The sequence below is a fragment of the Coptis chinensis genome, chromosome 3 (assembly GCF_015680905.1).
Source record: "Coptis chinensis isolate HL-2020 chromosome 3, ASM1568090v1, whole genome shotgun sequence".
In the NCBI taxonomy this organism is placed as follows: domain Eukaryota; kingdom Viridiplantae; phylum Streptophyta; class Magnoliopsida; order Ranunculales; family Ranunculaceae; genus Coptis; species Coptis chinensis.
Genome location: NC_141458.1, coordinates 98,902,335 through 98,924,563, shown reverse-complemented (window position 1 = coordinate 98,924,563; position 22,229 = coordinate 98,902,335). Strand labels below are relative to the sequence as shown.

The following is a 22,229-nucleotide window of genomic DNA, read 5'->3' as shown; positions in this document are numbered from 1 at the left end:
ATTCAGCAGAAGAAACCACTTTTATTTCCGCTGAACTTTCGAGCATAGAACAACAAGAGTTGGTTTCCCTTTTACAGCAAAATAAGCGTATCTTCGCTTGGAAAATTGAGGAAATGCCGGGAATCGACCCTTCTGTTGCCTGTCATAAACTTGACATTGATCCAAGTTTCAGGCCAGTTCGCCAAAAACCTAGGAGAATGGCACCTGATCGGAAGCTCAAAGTTAAAGAGGAGATTGATAAGCTACTTGCGGTTAACTTTATCCGGCGAGTTACTTACCCAAAATGGCTTGCTAATGTCGTCGCAGTGCCAAAAAAGAACGGACAAATCAGAATTTGTATTGACTTTACAAACCTTAACGCAGCTTGTCCGATTCATCCGTATCCATTGCCACGAATTTCCGAACTAGTGGATGCCACTTCGGGATTCCAACGCCTATCTTTCATGGATGCTTCTTCAGGGTACTACCAGATCTCTTTGAATGTTGATGACCAAGAGTTCACCGCTTTCATTACCGACCAAGGCATTTTCTGCTACACTGTTATGCCTTTTGGTTTGAAAAATGCCGGTGCAACCTACCAAAAGCTTATCAATACAATTTTTTCCGATCTGTTGGGAATAATAATGGAGGCTTATATTGATGATATAGTCGTTAAATCGAAGCTTACGGGTGATCATCTTTCCGATCTTCAACTTGTTTTTGATAGGCTTAACAAGTATAACATGAGACTCAATCCCGCCAAATGTTCTTTTGGCCTCTCTTCTGGAAAATTTCTGGGATACCTCATGACTCGTAGAGGTATTGAGGCTAATCCTGATCAGATACGTGCCGTTATTGATATGCCATCACCAAAAAATAAGAAGGAAATTCAACGGCTTCGGTCGGCTTTGTCGCTCTTCATAGATTTATTTCTAAATATTCCGATCGTTGTCATCCCTTCTTCCGGACTTTAAAGGGGCGCAACTTGGAACATTGATTGTGAGATGGCATTTGCAACGGTGAAGAAATACTTGGTCGGCCCTCCTATATTGACAAGTCCTTCAACGGGTCAACCGATTGGCATGTACCTAGCAGCTACAACTCAACCTCGTTAGTCTTTGTTCTTTTCATCGATGACGGTAGACCGATCTTTTTATCGAGAAGAGGCGTTAACGGAGCTGAGTCTCGTTATTCAAAGATGGAAAAAATGGCACTTGCATTGGTTCATGCCGCTCGTCGGTTAAAACCGTACTTCCAGGGGAGGTTGGTCAGAGTTTATACTGAGTATCCCTTACGCAAGATCTTTCGTAATGCACAAGAATCAAGCAGATTAGCCGAATGGGAAAGTTATCTTAGTGCCTATAGCATTGTCTTTGAAAGTCGTACTGCTGAAAAAGGACATGCTCTAGCTTCTTTGATAGCTGATTTTCCGATTGATGATTCTCCTATTGACGATTTCTTGCGCCAAGAAGAATCTATGGAAGACATTCTGCCACCAATAATTGGGGCTTAATTTAAGACCAACTTGCAAACGCAATTCCTAATCCAATTGACTTATGGATTGTTTATTCAGATGGCTCCCATAATAAATCTGGTCGGAATTGGATCGTTTTTGTTAAACCCGCGGAGAGAAGATTGAGAAATCAATGCGACTTGGCTTCGCCCGCTTCAAATAACGAAGTTTGAGTATGAGGCTGCCGTTTGTGCCTTGAGAACGACTTTTTGGGGCCGCGAAAGCTCCGGTTATACACGGATTCTCGCCTTGTAGCCAATCGGTTTGGCGGGTCTTTTGAAGCAAGAGATGACCGTATGGCGGCTTATCTTGGTTTGATACATAGCCTTGCTTCGACAATTTGATAGCATCTCTATCACTCAAAGACCGAAATGACATACGCCATGCCGATTCACGGCTTATCTATCCGCCGTTAGAAGCGAAGAGTCAAGACACATCACTGTGGAGTTCCAGAAAGAGCCAAGCATTGACTTTACCGAAAAAGAATTGCATGACTTGTATGTACACGAAAGCAATTACTTGTTTTGCTTGTACGCAACAGCGAAATACGACCCACGTATAATCGCACCAATCATGACTCGGAAGCGGAAAAGGGAGATGGAAAATCCACAACATGACCATACTTTGGATCTTCCATTAGAATCTGTAGATCCATTTGTTCCTCCTGAATTCGCTCCCGAAACAGATAGTGAGTTGGTACATGAAGCAGATGATAGTCCTGAAGTTCCCGATATGATACTATCAGAGCCAGTGATAATCTCCGATGCGCAAGATTGGCGTCTACCTTATATATACTACTTGCAAGTTTCTTCGCTTCCGCCAGAACCAAAACTTCGGCTGAAGAATCAAACGCGATGCATGGAAGTTTTTGGTGATATATCATTCTCGACGGAAGTTTGCACTTATATCACAAAGGCTCGGACTTAAACCCTATGTTGCGATGCCTCTCAAAACAGGAAGGACTTCAAGTTTTGGAAGAGATTCACTCCGGCTTATCGCGGAAGCCACTCCAAGGGCTTAAGTTTAGCTCATAAGGCTATGACCACGGGGCTATTGGTGGCGAGATGCAAAAGGATGCAAAACACCTATCGAGAGGTGTGAGCCATGCCAAAAGCACGATAATATGAGTAAACTACATTTATCGAAGTTGCATCCCATGCTAAGCCCGTGGCCATTTGCCAAATGGGGCTTAGACATTGTTGGTCCTTTACCTAAAGCTCCGGGTAGTATAAGATTCCTTCTTGTGGCAACCGACATTTTTTACCAAATGGGTAGAAGCAAAGCCTTTGGTCCAAATCCATGCTTCCAACGTCAAAATGTTTTATGGAGAAATATTGTTTGTCGTTTTGGCATCCCTCGCGGCACTTTGTCGGATAATGGTAAACAATTCGATCTTTGAAGAAATTCGCCGGGTTATTGCTAATTTGAAGATACGGCATAACTTCTCCGCACCTTATCATCCGCAAGCCAATGGGTAGGCCGAAGGTGATTTTGGCCAACCTGAAGAGGCGTTTGACTGGCGCCAAAGGAAATTGGGTCAAGGAGTTACCAGCTATCTTGTGGGCTTATAGGACAACGCCAAAGTATTCAACTGCATTATCACCTTTTAACCTTGCATATGGTCTTTGAAGCGATCTTACCTACGTAACTGATTTCGGTACATCTCGGTCGATTCTTTGTTGAAACAGTTCTAATGATATTTGCTTTGGCTCAGTCAAAAGCTCTTATTGATGAGGTTCGTTCTGAGGGACTACAACAGCTTATTAAGTATCAAGCTGACATGAAACGGAACTACGACAAGAAGATCCGGCCCTAAGTCTTTTTTGCTCTCGAAGACTGGGTTCTTTGTAGAAACCCAAAGCTTGTAGAATCAGGAAAGTTTGGGGAAAATTGGCAAGGACCCTACATCATAGATCGTCCAGGATCTAAGGGGTCATATTTCCTCCGTACTATTTCTGGAAGAATAATAGAGAAGCCATGGAATGCTTACCACCTTCGCAAGTTTTACCGTTAGGAAATTTTTTGCAATTTTACATTACTCCATCAATAACAAATCTATCCATCTATGTAGTTCGTTCTATGTTATCCATCAATAAAGGCATTCAACTTCCATTCTCTTAGTTTGGTTGTCATTTTACATTTCTCTATTCGTCTGTACTTTTACTTTAAACAATGTCATTCATTAACGTTCATTCTATGGAGGTCATTTATATTATGCCTTTTTCGGTCAAAGTAAGTCGCATTCATGCCTACTTGACGGAAATCCGAGTCAATAAGATGGTTATTCTTGCTCGGAACAATTATTGCAATACTCCCACAATACAATATCCGTGATAATTCCACTACTAAGGCAATGACGTTGTGTTTTAGTTTGGTCCAGTGCACGGGTGACGACTTTGAACCTGTGACAACTCCAACAGTTGTCAGGCCGTGCTTCACGTTCGGTACAAATATTTTAACACCTGAATAGCTAGGTTCGTGGAGGACGATCATGTCCCCTTTACCTTTCGATAACTTTCTCCAATGGTTCTATATTGGGAGGTTTTTCTCTCTACGTGGGGGCGTCTCGTTCTTTCACATTCATAAATCAGCAACACTAAGTTTTATACAGGTATGTTATCTGACATCACAATGATATTCAATTGACAACACATACTTTATTTTTATTTTCATAAAAAGAATTTTTAGTTCTACGATATTACATACTCGCAATCACATGATCGTTGGTTTGGGAAAATCTAATGGTTTCTTCCCAACTTTTCGCATATACAACTCGTACAAATCCTTGTAATTCATCTTCTCACGTTCTAGTTTATCTCCCATTTCTATTAAAGTCTCTGTCAATTCTCTTACGGACGATTCACAGTGTGCCATTTGCACGTGATCTTGGCCGAGCCGCTCGTTTAAATCTGTCATTCGCTTGTTATTTTTCTCTACCTCTTTTTGCGCACGTTTAAGTTCCTGATCTTTGGTCGCCATGAGTGACTTCAATTCTATCACGTCTTCTTTTAAGTGTTTGTGTTCCTCCATTATCTCACAGGCTTTCCCAAATTCTTCGTACGATCTCTCCTCTGCTTCTTCCGTCCGCTCGGTTAAGTTTTTATTTTCGTCTCCTAACTCTTTGATGGTTCCGCTCAACGCTTTGTTTGCCTCTTCCAATTTTTGATTGAGTATCTTCACTTTCTCTATCTCTTCTAAGGCATTGACTTCATTCAGAACGATATTTTTCTTCGCGACTTTTTCATGAATTTCTTTGGCCCGTACTACCGCCGTTTTAACCTGCGGCAAAAAATATCTGATGTCATCATTTTTCAGACTTAAACACAAGTTTGCAATAACTGATAAAAAAAAAATACTATCCTACCTGTTTTATACTATCGAAAATCATTAACACTGCTCTGTCATATTCTCCGATGTTCTCCGTATTCTGGTCACATTTTTGATATTTTTCGAGCCCTTCCATTGGCATAATCCCGGGCGATCCCTTCACTTCGTCTTCCAAACTTGAACATCTCTGCTTCATCTACCAATTTCATCGAATTAGTGTTGTACACAAATTTCTTTACCGTCCTAACGCAATAGTAAAATCAACGATCAACTTACCATTAACGTGATTTTCGTGGTTTTCCTCCATGAGTAGTATTACCCCTGACGCCACTTGCCAGTGGTTGTTGGATTCCTTGCTCCTGCATTTTGCTTTGCCGTTTATTTTCTTTCACCGACTTTGTGTTCATTGCACTATCTTTTGTACGTATCACTGTTTCATTCTTTTCCTGTATATACCAAACCAGAACTAGATATTACATTTCACCACACTTTTACATATCTATGTTTTCTACGGTACATACCTTTTCCTCTTGATGTTGCGTATGTATTATATTTCGTTTGGGATGTTTGGTGCATTGTAGTCTCGTCCCCTCGAGGCATCATACATTGTAACGTTGGTTGTCTCTCTTGGTTTCCGTTAAGCCCGTTTTTTCTTGTGGCGATCTTCTTTTGTACAATTCACTTTTTGCTTGGCAAACTCAAAGACTAGTTCATTTGTGTTAACTCCGTTCCATCTTCTTTTTTCACTACTATCGCGCCGCCGAATATTGCATTTTTGAGACTCTTACTCTTCTTCGCCATTTCACTATGTGTCTCCTTGGACCTATCGGGCCGTTGTTCGATACCCCCATAATGTCGGAAATCAACGATATCATCAAAGTAGCTCAGATCTACCAATCTTTCGTCAGAGCATTCATGAAAGAAGAAACGAAGGTTGTTCTCTACTTCTTTGTCCAATTCAATATCTGGTAGTGTACTCGCGTTTTTTGTTAGACACAAAAATAACTCGTGTTAGTCAACAGTTTACTCATAGTACTATTTTCAATACTTACGTTTTGGCTTACCTTGAAATTTGTTCGGCACTTTAAACTCTGTCGGATTCCACTTCCCTCGCAAGCGGTACAGAAATCTATCCCATCCGGTGTATACTTTTGGAAACCCTTTAAAACTTCTGTTTGAATCCTTGAATTCAACTTCAAATTTTAGGTACCCTTTCGTCAGTATGGCTTTCGGTCGTATCAACGCGAAGATTTCTTGAGCCCCGAACCTTCTGTTAAATTCATTTTGTAAACGGTGCGCTCTCGTAAAGATTAGCCAGAAATATATTGGCAGTTGTCCCGGTGCAATTTGCCACCACTCCAGTAATTGCGCTATTTCTTTGCTCAACGGAATTGCGTTCCTGCAATTTAATTGTGTGTAAGCCATTACTACTTCATCTTCTTCGACTTTCGTTTCAAATTCGTACACTTCCTCCATCTCAAATTTCTCGAGTCCTAGTATTTTCTGTATTTCCTTCGATGACCATCGGTAGCGGTTCCGTGTAGTCGCCAGATCGTCACCTTCTTTCCACCTCACCAAGTCTGCGATCGTCATCGAGTTTTCTTCTCGAGTGTTTTTTCGCCCGTATAGTACGGTAGTTTCTACCTGAAAAACAAAAAGAAAATAAAATCGGGTCAGAATGCTCAAAAATCGGGTTCACCAGGCCAAATCGGTTCAACACAGGTACAGTGCCCTTCCTTTACGGGCGCTGCACCATATCACGAGTATTCTTTTAAGTTCCGCATGACCAGCCCATGTTAAAGCAAAAGTGGTACGGTGCCCTTCCTTTGTGGGAGATGCACCGTATCATGTTTTAGTTCAAAACATAAAACAGTTTTGCAACTTTTGTACTGGCGCCTTCATCTTCTTCGTTCTTCACCATTTTTTCAACAGCATGAAGTTCGCGCACAACACCAACAAGTTTGCTTTTTTGGCTCGTCTCGACATGTTCGGAACAGAGAGTTCCTAAGGACATAGTTCAACAGTTCAACGCTATCCAAACAAAAAAAAAAAAAAACCAACAGCATGCTATCTTTTGGCAGAACCCCAACTCCTCTTTTTGCTTCTAGCATGCTATCACCCCTACCAGCGCTATCTTTTGGTACAATATAAAGTTCATGAGACCCACCATCGACGTCCGAACAAACCGAGATGGCATTTGCCGTAGGGCTGTAAGACAGAGTTCTAGGACCTTGGTTTAAGCTTGTGGAACCAGGCCGTCGAATTGGGATCACTTGAGTTTCCTTCTGGGTTGAGAACTCATACAAACGCAGAAAACGATCCTTTACATAGTACATGGAATCACCACTCACGGAGAAAGTAGGGCGTTCTCGATTCGTGAACAGAGAAGAAGATCAAGAGAGACGTACCTGGAGAAGAAGACGGTGCGGCGAGGGGTTACCTGGACGTAGAGGCGACAGCAGACGAGGGTGAGTATCGGATATAAGACCGCCGCTTTTCTTCGTCTTCCCGCAGCTTTTCTTCATCGAACCTACTGGTTTGGATGAGTCTCTCCGTTATCTGGTTATTTATACTTTCCTTGCGCTGGTCCGGTCTTTCTGTCTGTGTATAAGTCTTCCATCCAAACTGACTTCAGATGGGAGGCTCGCTGATAAGCCTTATCCAATACGGATAGAAACAATGAGTCCTAGTTTCGGTGGTATTTTCACGTGCACCTCTTCTCGGTATTTCGGACATATATCGAATTTCACTTATTTCGTTCCACTTATTTCGGACATATATTATTCGCCGTTTTATGTCCGTTCCGTCGGATAATTCGCGGATTTTTCCTACGTTTAATTTTCAACGGTATAGTCCAAATATCGCTATTCCGTTGGCACGCTTCATCGAATTCGGATTTCGCGTTATCACGTCACGCGTTCGGTACAGTTTTCACAGCTCAATTTCTTTTGCAATTTTATTTATGTGCATATTTTATTCTATCTATGCGTTTTCGGCCGTTTTTTATTTCACTACGTCATTGCGTCCAATACACGTTAATTTAACATTTTTTCATTTCCGCTAATTCCTGAATTTTTTTCCGATTGTCCATTTTCTTATCGTTTACGTTCACACGCCACTTTGTTATACACTCCGCTTACTCTTCTTTGCCATGTGAACTTTGTTCACCGACAAAGAGGGCGTGTTTCAACCCCACCTACGTGGCAAACGCCCATTAGTAGGGGTCTCTATTTTATTCATTTATTTAATCAGCGGGGCTAAAGCCCAATTCGCAATATCATGGATCAATGTACTGGGCCCATTAACTCATGTGTCTAAGGCTGAACCTTAGCCACATGACTTGCCACTAATATACATTGATTTATGTCCAGATTCATTTCTTATCAAAGAGATAGTTATCAGTTGACAGTTATACTCTATCACAATTACTCAAGATACAAGATTACTTGAGCTACAAGGACTCTTTACTCTACCTATATAAATACCACATTATTTTTCATAAGGAACTACGTGGAAACTTGATCCCTAGAGAATAGATCTTGGGTACATAGGCAGCCATTATTTGGTTCAGTTTCATCTCCCCCAACATCAAAATCCTCTGTTTCTTAGTGCGTTCGTCATCATTGCTCTCGTTGTGTTGAAGCAGTTTATTGCCGAAACACTATATATTGATGATATGCTAGTAGCGAGTTCTGATATGTCAGAAATTGGGAGATTGAAAGAGAAGTTGGCAAGTGAGTTCTCTATGAAGGACTTCGGTGCAGCGAAATAGATTCTAAGGATGAGGATCAGAAGAGATAGACAGAGTCTCAGGCTGAGTATATTGAGAAGGTATTGAAGATGTTCAACATGGGTGGTGTGAAACCAGTTTGCACACCTTTGGTAGTCCATTTCAAGTTGTCCAAGGAGCACTCTCCCAAGACTGTTGAGGAAAAAAACTTCGTGGCTAAGGTACCATACGCCTCTGCCATTGGAAGTCTTATGTATGCCATGGTTTGCACGCGTCCGGATATAGCCCAATCAGTGGGAGCTGTCAGTAGATTTATATCTAATCCTGGCAAGCAACATTGGGAAGCCGTGAAGTGGATATTGAGATATCTGAGAGGTACTACTAAGAAATGCTTATGTTATGGAAGGGGTGTTGTGAACTTGCAAGGATATATGAATGCCAATTTTGTAGGTGAGGTAGATCGCAGAAGAAACACTACTGGTTATGTCTTTACAGTAGGTGCTACTGCGGTGAGTTGGATTTATCGATTCTGAAGATTGATTGTTGCTTTGTCTACCGAACGAATAGTTCGGGAGTGATTGTTGCCATTCGGATTCAATTGGATTCGGATATATTTTTGGGCTTTTTGAAAGCAAGGAGATGATTTGGTTACGGGTTTGAAAGATTGATGGAAGAGCCATATCTTGAGATAAGGCAATAGAAGAGAGATGATTTGGTTACAAAGATTGATGGAAGAGCTTGAGATAAGGCAATAGAAGAGTGTGTTACACAGTGATAGTAAGAGTGCTATATATATATCTTGCTAAGGATTCCGCTTTTCATTCTAGGACCAAGCATATTGGTCTCCGGTATCATTTTATCCGATCTTTGTTAGATGACACTTGAGAAGATCCAATGGAGTAAGAATCCGGCGGATATGTTAACCATGATTGTGCCTACTGAGAAGTTGAAGTTGTGTTCAACTTCGGTGGGTCTTCTTGCTTGAAGACCATGTTGGATGAGCCGAGTGTTTTATTAGTAAATTAGAATTGGATGGAGTTGTTACTACAATTGAGATGTGATGTGCATGTAGAATCTCGAAGGTTCCAAGTGAGAGATTGTTGGGTTATTGAACCATCAAGATTTGTTTCAGTGTTCGACCAACATGCTTGAGGGCATTGGCCAAAACAAATTGAGATATTATATTATGGAATTTCGACAGTTTGTTGAAATTTCAGTTCAAAGCCCATTTTCTCACAAAATTTTCTCCCCACATATAAAAAGAAACTTATGGTTAAGGTTGAGACAACTACAACTTTGAGAGATTCATTTTCAAGGGAATAGTGGGAGCTCTATTGAGCTAGGGTTTAAGTGAGGTTGCTTGTTCGTGATTCTTGTAACTCTTGTAAACTCTCCAATATTTACTATAATGGAAGCTCGACACTTGTGTGGATGTAGGTAGCATTTACCAAACCTCCTTAGATCTTGTGTCTCTTTGCATTTACTTTCATATTTATTGCTTGCTATTGATTGGTTGAAGATAAATTAGTGGCTTTGCTTTTATTCAGTTTGTTGTGATAACTACCAAAGTCTTAGGTGAGTGACTTCCTTAGTATGAGCTCCAAAAGAAGTCATTTGGGATAGAAAGTGACTAGGTTGAGGTGTGATTTCCTAGTGAAATCTCCCAATAAGACCAACAATCTGATAAGAGTTTGGACCATGGAGAAGGCCCACAAGGTAAACATTTAGTTGTGACTATTTAAATTTCTAATCAAGTACTAGACATTTCATTGGTTAACCCTAGAGGAATGTCACATCCTCAAGCTCTAAGCCAGTGAAAATAATATTTAACAGCTAGGGAGAGGCTTTACGTGATAGAAAAGATCAAAAGAACAGAGTACTCGCGATTTAAGTTTGAGCTTAATAAAATAAAGCACAAGCTTTAAGCATATTATTACAACTTGTGTAGATTATGTAACTACATTGCAAAACAAAGAAAAACAAATTAAATGAACTGTAATGGACTTATAGCCAGTTTTTAAGTTGATCATAAGCACTAACGAGGAACTTGAAGGGCTTGTGGAAATTGTTCATGGCCAGATATTGGAATAGTCTGGAACTTGCAATCACCAGAGAGTGCAGAAGAAGAATTGGCATTGCTGCAGGTTTCTTCGAAGATAGCTTCATTGATCTGGTGAAGAAGAATCCTTTGTAGCTCTTCCCATCACTCCATTCGTGAACACCTGCCTTGATAAGTGATGGATTGTTGCATATTAACTCCCATAAGGGATAATTCTTCCTTGGTAACACAAGGTCTTTTTCTCCCAGTTTCAAACTTGGGCAAAAATCACCCTTGCCATCTCCAAGATAGAAAAAACGCTTCTTTCCCTCAGTGAATGCAGATGCTCTAATCCTCTCAATCACCACTCCCTATTAGAAAAGAAAAACTATGGTCGATCAGAAAAGTGTTAAAAGAGTACATATATAGGTACATTCTGTGACGCTACAAATAGAATGCATCAACGTCGGCTTATCCCAAATGCTAGGGGTTCAATGCATGAAAATTGTTATTTCATTGTATTCTATCAAAACCATAACCTCTGAATACTCAAATGCCTTGAAGACAAAATAATGTTTAATCCAAATTACCTTGCACATGTTTGGAGGGCAAAGATCACAACCATGAGGAGAGGAAATGAAATCATGGTGAGGGAAGATCCTAAGCTTGCCTTTGTCGACAAAACCAGGGTTTGTGTTGATCTCCGAGAAATAATCAGTTAGACCATGATGTTTTAAGATTGTCTCAATGAAAAAGAGATTTGCATCACTTACAATCCTCAATTCACACCTAGAAGCGAACCCGATAGTTAGCTCAATAAATTCTTAACAGAAAAAAAGAAAGAGGTTTTAGTAGTATAATTTATTTTAAAATTTACCCAAGAGCATGTGCTGATTTAATAGTTGAGATGATTTGAGGAATCAAAGGAGCATGGTTCAAGCACTCAACAATATCTTGTATTGTTCTACCTTGTGAGTGAAGTTCCTTCATCGTCTTATCCTGAAACAAACAAAGAACATCGATAAATTCCTTCATACACACAAGTAGTCTATCCAAGTATCTAACCCAGTAGCATAACAATTAAAATGATGTTCTTTCATTTACAAAACATCCAAAACTATGAAACTAACCATGACAACAATTGGAATAAAGAACATGCAATAGAATATAAATGTATGGTACTATAGTTAATAACATAGGAAACCAACCATGAGAGTGTTCCAAGGCATGGTAGGAAGAAGTTCATTGAACAAATTTGTGACACCCAGTTCATCTACCACCCAATTATCACTATCGCAGTGGATAATAGTCTTATCGAAATCAAAAAGCACCACAATATTTGCCATTCTTACAATGGAAAATTGGTTTTCGGATGTTTGGAAATATCACAAATAACACTACACAGAGAATGTGGCGCTTTCCTTACAACTAATGTGCACATAAGAAGGTATTTATAGGAACATTGTTCGGTTGAAAAGCTAAAGTTCTAGATTTGGTGCAAGGAAAAATAACTTGAAGCTTGTATTCATTTGCAAGTTGAAATTTCAATTTTTGCCATAGGGTGCACAATATGTTCTAATAGTCCCACCAAGAACATGATTTCTTATAAGCTGCCTTATTGCTTGTTTCTTGATGTGGTACAATAATTTCTTTTCGATCCCAGACCTTTATTTCATGTACGTACTACTTTTTACCACAAGTATTGTAACTACAGAATCAATTTTTCATTTTTGTTTCCGGTGGAATTTAAGCATATATCCCCAAGAATAATATCAATTTTTTTGTTTTTTTATAATCCGGTGTCTAGGCCAGCTTTCGCGCACCTCAATTAATCCCCAGGGGATTCGAACTAGTGACCATTGGGGAGCAAATTAAACCCAAAGCCGGACCAGTTGTGTTACCATGAAGGTGTGAAGAATAGCGTCCATTAATTATCGAAAAAAAGAGAGGAACAATGTCAATTTGTACAGCAACATTCTAACTTTATTCGTCCAGCAACATTGTAAGTTTCTAACTGATAAGGTGAATATCCAAGATATTGGTCCATACTGTTCCATTATTCTCTTCACTGATCTTCAGGATCATAACTGTGCATCGTATTGGACTGAAGGTGAAGATCATTATTTTTTTGGATAGCTTCATTTGAATTATTCGTCTTATATTCTGTTTTATTTAATATAAAAGAAACTGAGGTTTTGTTCCATTGATTCTTTAGCTTATGGCCAACTCTTTCGTACCCCAATCTTACAATTTGGCACATGAAACCTTAAAAAATTCTACTAATCCAGACTTAGTGCACAAACAATCATGAATTTGTTTACCGTATCAAATTTATCTATGTCCCGGGCCGCCATCCTTCCCATATTTGTATGTGGTTTTCAGATGACATATATTCTATCCATTTGAACTGATGAAAAGTAAATAAAGGTGTCTCAGAAGGGAACCTAAACGTGTTGCTCTTTCAAGTTCTAAGCACAACAAGGCTAACAACTCACAAAGATTACAAGGATTATATGTGTCTTTGTTCGGTTATTTTTGGATAAATATGCTCATGGTTTGGCTTGTGCTCAGAAATTTTTGTTGAGACCGCTTTTAGGTGCAGATAAAGTTGTTGTCATTTTTCTGTTTCGTTTTCCCTGATAAAGTTTTTTATTGACGCATTGGATGTGTTTTGTTTTGTTTTTTATTGGTGAAGTTATGTACTCGCCATATTTGTCCGTGAATTATACAATTTCTTTCACTCTAACACTAAGTTTGTTACGAAGGGTTTGCACTCAACTTCATTTGTGATTCTATGGAAATAATTCTTCCTTCTCAATCAATTTTTTTTTTCGTCAGAGTCTGATTTCCTGAAACTAGCGACTAAAAGGGAACCAGAATCTAATTCTCCTATGACCAAAAGTTCATATTATCTGAACTGTAAAAGAAAGAAATGGAATGGAATTAATAGCACTGATGATTGTTCTGATCAATAATGAACAGTGCAAAAGTACTATCTGAACTGAAGCACTAAAGCAGATTGAAATGACTTGTGCAGTCCAATCCCGATTTATGCTGTAGACTTTTACTGTATGTTATTAACTAGCTTTTAAACCCGTATTATAAACAGGTGATGTTATATTAAATTATTTTAAAAAATATTTGTAACTATATAGAACTATTAGATATGAATATTATAATGGTTACTTATCCAAATTTCTTACAACGTTAAAATCCCACTCTCCATAAAAAGAAAGAACTCACTCTTGATAAAACCCTTCGATTTTTTATTGTTATTTAATGATATAAGTGTTGGAAATGTGAAGGAATTTGTGTCCTCATGGGTTTGAACCCATGACCTTTTACACTCTAATGGGGGCTTTATCTACTTACTAAACTTAATGTAAGGGGGCTTTAGTCCCACATTTGTATCTACAAATCCTCCTTGGTTTGGGGGCTCGAGGCGGGGCTCGAGAAAACTTGTCTTTTTTGGGCGGAATGTTTTTTTGGTCTTCTTTCCAAAACTAAAACGTGACGTTTCAAAATCTTTCCCATCGATCACGCTTTTTGCACATTAAAAACTGGCGAGTGTCGAGTGGCGAGTGTGAGGATCTCTAAAACAAAACTCTCTTGTTTATCAAACAGTGAACCACGACTTATTGTTCTTCAAATCAAAACCCGTCCGAGTATGCCGAGAGTTTCTCTCGAAGCAGGTCATTGGTGGTGACACGCTTCATCCATTGTTGTATCACGAGAGGCGTCCTCATTGAGTTGAGGTGGCAAAAAGAACCATACCGGGCGTTTTTCGTCTTAAGGAAATTATGCCGAAAGCACAATCCTCGATGATAAGTTTTACTTGCTTTCTTATTCTTGTTTTTGATACTAGCTACTACAATCTTAAGGCGAAAAAAGCGATTGTCTAATAACGATATGTTATTATCTAGTATTGTGCTCGTTTGTTCTTAATCTTGCTAAGATGGAGAAACCTAGTGGTAAGTCACATCAAACCCTGAAATTTTGATGGCAGAAATTTTAAGTATTTGTGATGAAAATGCGATTTTATCGACTACTCTAAACCGGGTTGAATGGATTTCGATTGAGAAGCCCATTTACAATGAAAATGAAGATGAACACCGGTCGATTACGGTGGTGTGGAATGACGGATGGGAAAAGAAAGATTATTTATGTCGAAATTATATACTTGATTGTCTTTCCCTTGATTTGTATGATATTTATCTTTGTGTAATGATCGCTCTGTAATTGTGGAATTTGCTTGATAAGAAGTATGCTTGAAGATGCGGGTTCTAAGAAGTTTCTTGTAGGAAAGTTTCGAATTCAAGATGGAAGATGGGAAATCTGTTGTTTCTTAAGTGGAGGAGCTGCAAATAATCATTCATGAGATTTTGCTTGGGAAGGTTATAAAATCTGCAAAGGTTTCGGGTTGCTTCCATAATTGAGAAACTCCCTTCCTCGTGGAAGGAGTACAAAAACGATCTCAAACATAAGAAGAAAGAGATGACCCTAGAAGATCGATCGTCAACCTTCGGATCGAGGAGGATAAGGAAGGCTGAAATCAATGTGGAGACTTGAAATGAAGGCTAAGGCTAACTGGTTGAAGGTACTTATTTGCTAGTTCTTCTAAGTCTAAATCAACTAAATTCCCGTCAAAAAGAAACCATATGCAAACAAGAATAAACAGTCCCAACCTCACTTTAAAAGAAACCTTACAATCCTGAAATTCATTGCTATGTAAATGCGGATCACGAGGTCATATAGCCCCGCATATAAATTCAAAAAGGTCCGAATGATGGGAAGAAAGATAAGGCACAAGCAAATGTAGTTAGGGATGGTAACTTTTTCTGCTTTGTGGTTCTTGAGGTTAACTTGGTGAGTAACATGATATCGTTGGTGGGTAGACACCTTTGGGGCTACCAAACACATCTGTGGCACTAAAAGTGCATTTGCGTCCTTCACTCCTCTGGGAGAAGGAGGAAGTCTGTTCATGGGTAACTCATCTGCTTCTAGAGTTGAAGGAAAAGGGACTGTTAATTTGAAGTTCACTTTTGGAAATGTTCTTAATTTGAAGGATGTTCTTTATGTTTCGATATTAGGAAAAATCACGGTTTACGGTTCCCTTTTAACTAAGAAAGGGGTTCAAACTTGTCTTTGAGTCGGACAAATTTGTTCGACTAAGGGGAGCCTTTGTGGGTAAAGGTTATTTAGATGAAGGCTTGTTTAAGCTCAATGTAACTGATTTTGAATTTAATAAAGCATCTACTTCTTCTTATATGGTTGAGTCATTTGATCTGTGGCATAGTAGACTTGGACACGTTAATAATGTTTCAATTAAAAACCGATGCATCTAGGTAACATATCCAAGAATACTATTTCTGAAAATAAGAGATGTGAAGTATGTGTAGAATCTAAATATGCTAGGAAACCTTTCAAAAGGTAGAAAGAAACACCGAAGTTGTTGGCATTGATTCACAATCGACTTATGTGATCTTAAAGGTTCCATGACTAGAGGAGGTAATAAATATTTTGTTACATTCATTGATGATGCTTCACGTTTTCTGTCATGTTTATCTTCTTAAGAGTAAGGATGATAGCTTAGCTAAATTTATTTCCTTTAAAACTGAAGTTGAGAACCGGTTAGACAAGAAAATAAAAATAGTTAGGTCCGATAGAGGAGGTGAATATTCTGGTCCTTTCAATAAATTTTGTGAAAATAATGGTATTGTACATGAGACCATCGCCCCTTATGCTCCCCAATCCAATGGGATAGCAGAGAGAGGAAAAATAGGACTCTCAAAGATATGATCAATTCAATGATCAATAGCTCGGGGCTTTTATGAACCTATGAGGGAGGCTTTGCTAACGGCCTGTTATATTTGAATAAGATACCTTTTAAAGACATGAGATAAAACTCCATATGAGATGTGGAAAAATAGGACACCGACTTATAGATTCTTTAAAGTGTGGGGGTGTTTGGCTAAGGTATCTATACCAACACCCAAGAGGACTAAACTTGGCCCTAAACTGTAGATTGTGTCTTTATTGGGTATGCACTGAGAATAGCGGTGCCCTACAGGTTTTAGTTTTCAAATCTAAAAATAAAATTGTTGATGATAATACCATTATTGAGTCTAGGGATCTTTGTCTTTTTGAGGATAAATTCCCATTTATTGAGAGATCGGGGAGGGACTCAGAAGTTCTTCTACACTTGCTCCTAGAGTTCGAGAAGATTCTTCTGCTGAAGATGAAATTGAACTCAGGAGGAGCAAGAGACCTAGGACTAACACCTCTTTTGGACCTGATTTCCTTACTTTCTTGGTAGAGGATGATCCTCATACCTATTTAGAGGCAATGTCATCTTCTGATGCCATTTTTTGGAGGGAGGCCATTCTAAGTGAATATAAGTCCATTATAACCAATAACACTTGGGAGCTGGTTGAGTTGCCCCCTGGTTGTAAAACTATTGGGAATAAATGGTTATTTAGAAAGAAACTTAAGGCAGATGGATCCATTGATAAATATAAAGCGAGATTAGTAGCAAAAAGGCTATAAACAGAGAGAGAAGGGTTTGATTTCTTTGATACTTACTCTCTGTGACAAGGATTACATCTATCGAGAATGTTAATAGCCTTTGCTTCTACTTGTAATCTAAGTAATTCACCAAATGGACGTTAAAAGCGGCATTTCTAAATGGGGAATTACAAGAGGAGATATATATGGATCAGCCCGAAGGGTTTGTTTTAGAAGGCCTTGAGAGAAAAGTTTGTAGGCTAAAGAAATCTCTTCACGGTCTCAAACAAGCTCCTAAACAAATGGCATGAGAAATTTGATAGTGTGCTAATCTCTAATGGTTTTAATATTAATGAGGTAGATAAATGCATTTATTGTAAATTTGAGAAACAATCTGGTGTAATTATCGTTTATATGTGGATGACATGTTGATCATTGGAACCCGGTTTAGAGACCGTCAATAAGACTAAATCTTTTTGAGTAAGCATTTTGACATGAAAGATTTGGGTATCGCTGATGTCATTCTTGGCATTAAGATAGTGTATAATTCGATGGAATTACTTTGTCTCAATCTCATTATAGAGAAAATGCTTAAAAGATTTAATCAATTTGATTTGTGTACCGCCGAACACCATATGATCCTAGTATACATTTGACAAAAAATACTGGATTAGGTGTATCTCCTTTAGAGTTTTCTAGGGTTATAGGCAGTCTCATGTATCTTATGAACTGCACTAGACCCGACATAACTTACGCTGTAAGCAAACTTAGTAGATACACCATAAATCCCAGCAATGAGCATTGGGATGCTCTTATCAAGGTATTGAGATATTTGAAATATACTTCAAATTATGGTGTTCATTATGGCAGATATCCAGCTGTGCTTGAGGGGTACAGTGATGCCAATTGGATTGCTGATTCTCAGGAATCTAAATCCACTAGTGGTTATGTATTCACTATGGCAGGGGGTGCAGTGTCTTGGAAATCATCTAAGCAAACTTGCATTGCCCGTTCCACTATGGAATATGAGTTTATAGCTTTAGACAAAGCTAGTGAGGAAGCAGAGTGGATCAGGAATTTTTTGATGGATATCCGCTTTTGCCTAAACCACATTTCCACTGTCTCTATTCTTCGTGATAGCCAAGCTGCTATCTTGAGGGCCAAAAATACTTCCTATAATGGGAAATCTCGACATATTCGCCGAAGACATAACAACTTGTCGCGACGGTTGTTAAGAGATGGGATCATAGCTATTGACTTTGTGAGGTCAAAAGAAAATTTAGGCGATCCTTTAACTAAAAAGGCCCGGCTAGAGAGCTGGTTTTTAGTACATCGAGGGGATGGGGCTAAAGTCTATTAAAGACTAATTGCCTATTTAATTAAATCACCGATAACCGACACCCAACCTTCGTTAATGGAGATCCCGGGATCAAGGTTCAATGGGGAAACAAGTTATCTGCGTGATTTGTGGGGTACTACACCTAGAGTGAAAACTCGTACCCATCCCTATGATGTAGTAGTACCTTCGTATCATTTAAAGGATGAGTGAATACTCTTAATGCTTTCTATAGCTGGTTTGTCCAGTGGGGTGTAAAGATACAAGACACCTCGATAGAGGCACCTATATGAGTGAGGAAGTAAAGCCGCTTCCTATGAGAACTTATAGGCTTGTTCTCTAGAGCACTCATGAAACACAGGAAGCTCATGGCTAATGAGCACAACTGAGGGAACTCTATGATGATTTTTTGAAGTTATGTGTGTTACCTATTGACTTGGCTTACATATATGTTGAACAGTTCAAGACTAAGGTCATTGGTCAACTAGTAATCCCGACAGACAAACACCAAGCGAAGGTTCAAGTCGCATGACACCTTGACCCATTCATAACTTCTTCATACTCGGACATTCTTGTTTTGTTTTTCTTTTCTTCGTTTCTTAATAATTCCATTCATGTGGGGATTGTTGGAAATGTGAAGGAATTTGTGTCCTCATGGGTTTGAACCCATGACCTTTTTATATCTACTACACTCTAATGTGGGGGCTTTAGTCCCCATTTGTTACTAAACTTAAGACTCTTAAGTTTATATTGGTTGTGTCCTTATGGAGGGATAGTGTAGAGATATAAGGAGGAGGTGCTGTAGCACACAAGGCCTCCTTGGTTTGGGGGCTCTCGGGAGGTGGGAGCTCCAGAAAACCTTAGTCTTGGTGTGTGCCCACACACGCCGCCAGGGGTGTAAATCCACCCAATTGGGCTTCGCGTGGGTGCGAGTACTGGACTTGTTTTTGCGGAATCTTTTGGTCTTCTTTCCAAAACTAAAATTGTAACCGTTTCAAAATTTTCACGCTTTTTGCGCACATTAAAAAGTCGTGACTCTCGCCTTGAGTGGCGAGTGTCAGATCTATAAAACCAAACTCTCTCTTGTTTATCAAACATGCTGAACACAGCTTATTGTTCTTCAAATCAAAACCCATGCGGAGTATCTTTGAGAGTTTCTCATTGAAAGCAGGTCATTGGCTGGTGACACGCTCATCCATTGTTGTATCCTGGGAGACGTCCGCTTGAGGTGGCAAAGAACCATACCGGGTGGCGTTTTGTCTTAAGGAAATTGTGCCGAGCACAATCCTCAGTGATAAGTTTTACTTGCTTTCTTATTACTGTTTTTTGGTACTAGATATTACAATAAGTTTGATTGAAGTTTTGTGAGATGGCTAATGAGCCGAAGATCATACTGAAGCTATTTGGATACCAAGGCATTCCCAATCATACAAAAGCACAACTATATTTTGAGATTAGTTCAATGCATTTGCACACAATTTCTGATTTTTCATTAATTATTCATTAAGATTAGTTCAATGCATTTACATTCAGTTTCTGATTTACCGATAATTATACTTTGTGGTTAGTTCAATGCATTTGCACCCAGTTTCCGATTTCATGTTCAATTATTTATTCTTTGAGGTTAGTTTGATGCATTTGCATAAAATTTTCGATTTCTTGTTAATTATTATTTGAGATTAGTTTGATGCATTTGTATATAGTTTTCGATTTCCCGTTAATTATTCTTTGAGATTAGTTCCCATGCAGTTGGATTCAATTTCCGATTTTCCATTAATTATTTTTTGAGGTTAGAAGTTAGTTTAATGCATTTGCATCTAGTTTCCGATTTCCCGCTAATGATTTATTGAGGTCGGTTCAATGCATTTGCATCCAGTTTCTGATTTTCTGTTAATTATTCTTTGAGGTTAGTTCGATGCAGTTTCATCCAAATTTCGATTTCCATTTAATTATTATTTGAGGTTAGTTAGATGCATTCTAGTTTCCGATTTCCCGTTAATGATTGTTTGAGGTTAGTTCAATGCATTTGCATCCAGTTTTTGATTTCCCGTTAATTATTCTTTGTGATTAGTTCAATGCATTTGCATCTAGTTTCCGATTTCCCGTTAGTTATCTAAGGTGGTGTGTAATACTAATTAGTTTCTATTGATATATCTGTAGTGTCCTTGCAAACATGGCATAAAAAAAATTATACATGATTCACTATGTGAGATATGATCATCAAAGATTTCTAACAAAAAAAAAAAAAAAAAAAAAATGTAATTGAATGCTAATAGTATAACTAAGAATTAATGACATTAATTAGTTTTTATTTAATGGTTAAAAAGGATAATTCTTACAATATAGATATTTGCATTTTTTCCTCAAAGTAGATAATAAATTCATCAAATAGCAATGGTGAATTTTGTAAGTTCCAAGTAAAATCTAGACCAATTGAGATTGAGTACGTGGATCATGAGCTTACGTTAGAATGCAACTCAAAATATTAGCATGATAATAGTGGAGTCAACTTTGAAGCAAGGGAAGTCCCAATTTCCTAAAAAAAAAGAGAGTAATTATGGATAAGATGACCTTAGTGGGAATTGAACCACCATATCTTGAGATGTATTTACACACTCAAGTGCTCTTCCATTGAGCTAAAGATTCATTTTAAGACACTAAGAAGCATAATATGCAAGATAACAAACTTAAACGGGTACTACCATACCGCATGCTTAATTCATAACAATAACAAACCAATACAATATAAAAGCAAACAGTCGTTCACCTATTTTTAAGAGGAAAGAAAAAAGGAAAAAAAATTATGTTAACATGTTTTTCCACCTTACGATGCAACTTTGAATTGCATTCAAAGAAGAAAGATAGAATAAAAGTAAATAGAAATACTAATGAATTCAAACCTGAGGGATTTATCTATCATACCATCACTTGTTGTGCATGGCGATCCTTGCACTTGGTTAGACTCTGTTTCCATCCATCCACCCTGTTTCTCGATGGAACTTTAGATGAATAGCCTATTAGTTACACTACTTGTAACCAACAATTATATTTACCCGGGGAAACATAATCCATAACTTTCTATAACCACTTTGTATGTAGTTTGACACCAAGCTCAATAGCCGGTTACATCCACACAACCAATAATGATAGCAAAATAGCAAGCTAGCTAGGTCGTAATAAAATGAAGAGACCAAAAAGCAAAGTTATTCAGAATCTAGTTCAACCTTTTCAGAAATCTTTGAAGCAATGCTTTAATCTTTGTTTTCATCTTTAACAAAAAGCAAGTGCAACAAACTGACGAAATAAACAACTCATGTGATTGACAATCTATTTCGTGATACCTGCAAACTTTTATAAGCACCAAGTAGAGATGTTCATAAGCATTCTCTGCACGTAGATTAATCCTTTGTAAGATGCAGGATATTTAAGAGGTATGACTTGGTCTATGAGAACATTGATTCACTACATTTCAATAATACCACATTATGGTTCATTACTTTACTAATTTCTTTGACGCTTTTAATCGACAATGTTTGGGTTGTAATGAGTCCATTGTCTGCATGGGAAAAGATATACAGATTAACATTCAAATTCTTTTTAGAAGACAGAAATATAAGTTGAATAAAGGTACATAAAAAAATCCTAACACTATTACTTTTAATTGGTTCCTGCTTTGAATTTTGAACACTTATTGCCTTATATAGTGAAGCTCATTCCCATAATCTCTTCAACCTAATTATATATTAAAATTGATGTTTAATTAAGTTGTTGTACACGTTATTAGTTTAGTTTCTAAATAGAG

General features: G+C 38.3%; 1 long non-coding RNA gene and 2 pseudogenes across 2 annotated transcripts; 1 reads left to right on the top strand and 2 right to left on the bottom strand.

The window, feature by feature from the left end:
* Positions 1 to 4,129: 4,129 nt before the first annotated feature.
* Positions 4,130 to 5,047, bottom strand: LOC147512050 (uncharacterized). The gene is made up of 2 exons (XR_015217129.1): positions 4,857 to 5,047; positions 4,130 to 4,771 (listed from the first exon to the last, which is right to left on the bottom strand). It is a non-coding gene; the product is annotated as an uncharacterized LOC147512050 (long non-coding RNA).
* Positions 5,048 to 10,435: 5,388 nt separating this feature from the next.
* On the bottom strand, positions 10,436 to 12,044 carry LOC147512049 (inorganic pyrophosphatase 1-like; annotated as a pseudogene). Its single transcript, XR_015217128.1, has 4 exons — positions 11,796 to 12,044; positions 11,465 to 11,586; positions 11,178 to 11,376; positions 10,436 to 10,958 (listed from the first exon to the last, which is right to left on the bottom strand). The product of XR_015217128.1 is annotated as an inorganic pyrophosphatase 1-like (transcript).
* A 5,762-nt stretch (positions 12,045 to 17,806) lies between these two features.
* LOC147512048 (secreted RxLR effector protein 161 pseudogene) lies at positions 17,807 to 18,451 on the top strand (annotated as a pseudogene).
* The last annotated feature ends 3,778 nt before the right edge of the window (positions 18,452 to 22,229 follow it).